Raw genomic sequence first — 1,718 nt, 5'->3', positions numbered from 1 at the left:
GCCTTAAAAGACTTGTTATTAAATGTTTGTTTTTTTGAAAAAATTATCCAAACATTAATTTGTCACCATGTATATTATATAAAATAATGAGGAATTATATTTGACTTCAGTTGGACCATATTCACTCAAAATCAAGTGAAAAAAAACTTTCAAAACACTTTACAACATATTTAAATATCTACTTTGACTTGCTTTAACAAAATAAAGTCAAAATTGTTTCCTTTACAGATTTATTGTAATGTATTTACAGATTTGCAATGATGTCATTTTGTACATTTTGTTTACTTTCTAATTCAACTGCTTAACTGTGGTTGTTGAATATAAAAAAATATTTTCCATGAGCTTTTAGTCGTGATTCTTAGGTTTCTATTGATACCAAACATGTCCAGGTTCAACTGATACATCTTAAGGTAAAAGAAGTTAAAAAAATAGAAAACTGAAAGAACTGGTTTGCCCCGGTACCAGGTGCATGGGGCTCAAGAGGAATATTAGCGTTGGTCATTGCTAAAAGATTAAAAGTAATTTTGCATTCCATTATTAATGAAACCCAGTCGGTCTTTAAAAAAAATAGGCACATCACAAACATTAAACTTGTTTTGGACATCTTCATAATCATGGGCTTATCTTATTTTAAGACTTTTTTAAATCCTTTGAACACAGCTTTATATTCCAAAGTTTGGAGAAATTAGTTTTTTTTGCAAATACTTTACTTCTATTATTACTAAAACTTTATATCAAAATAGTTACCGTTCTATCAAATGAAGATGTGTACCTGTCTTAGATTTAACATTTGTAGAGGAATCAGACGGGTCTCTCGTCTCCCCATATCTCTTCCTGTTAGTGGTTCAGCTAGTGGCTGATCACAGCAAAGCCAGCACGCTGAAAGGTATAACAACTGCTGGGAAAGAGCTCATCTGAACACAACTGGCTGATGACACTACTATGTTTCTAAAAGATGAGAAACACATTCCATTAGTGTCCTGATGCAGCTCAGTAATCCAGGTAGAAAAATCAAAAAGAAAAAATAAGTAGGTCCTCTGGATGGGTTCTCCTGAAACGTTTCATCTCTCCTCTAAGAGACTTCTTCAGTCTGAGGAGTTTTAGGTGAGCTCAGCCTTATAAACACTGCCTCCACATGGTGGACAAACAGGTTTAACGATGACAATCAGCACTGCTTGTTCACATGCAAAAGAGGACCATCATCCAACAATAGATATGTAGTTAGGCTGAGGGTCTAACAAAAAAAGAGGACCCTCATTTCTGATGTATAAAATAAGCTTCAGTGGTTAAATGAAAAATATTTTCAAAGATTCTTCAGCTCTACTTATATATTTCTTTTTTTCTCCTTGTTTGTGGACTAAACAGACATACAGTGGCTGAAAATTAAAAAAAAGACAGAAGCGACGTCTGCCGAGCGTCGATGCCCATAGAGGACGCTCTGTTCCTCGCCCAGCTGAGACTTTGACACACAATTCCTATTTTCTGTTCTCAGACAGGAGCTACAACTCAGTCGGAGCAGCTGTGACAGCTAAAGCTCGGCGTGTGAAGAAATGTTACCCATGTGCTCATCAGCAACATGGCAGCAAAGCTCCTCCAGCCCCCTCATCATTCACTTTTTACTGCCTCTGCAGAGCGAGAGGCTGTTTATAGGACTGGGAGCCTCTCTCTCTCTCTGTGTGTGTGTGTGTGTGTGTGTGTGTGTGTGTGTGTGTGTGTGT

This window comes from Austrofundulus limnaeus, unplaced genomic scaffold, assembly GCF_001266775.1.
Source record: "Austrofundulus limnaeus strain Quisiro unplaced genomic scaffold, Austrofundulus_limnaeus-1.0 Scaffold41, whole genome shotgun sequence".
NCBI classification, from domain to species: Eukaryota; Metazoa; Chordata; class Actinopteri; order Cyprinodontiformes; family Rivulidae; genus Austrofundulus; species Austrofundulus limnaeus.
This window is presented reverse-complemented; position numbering follows the sequence as displayed.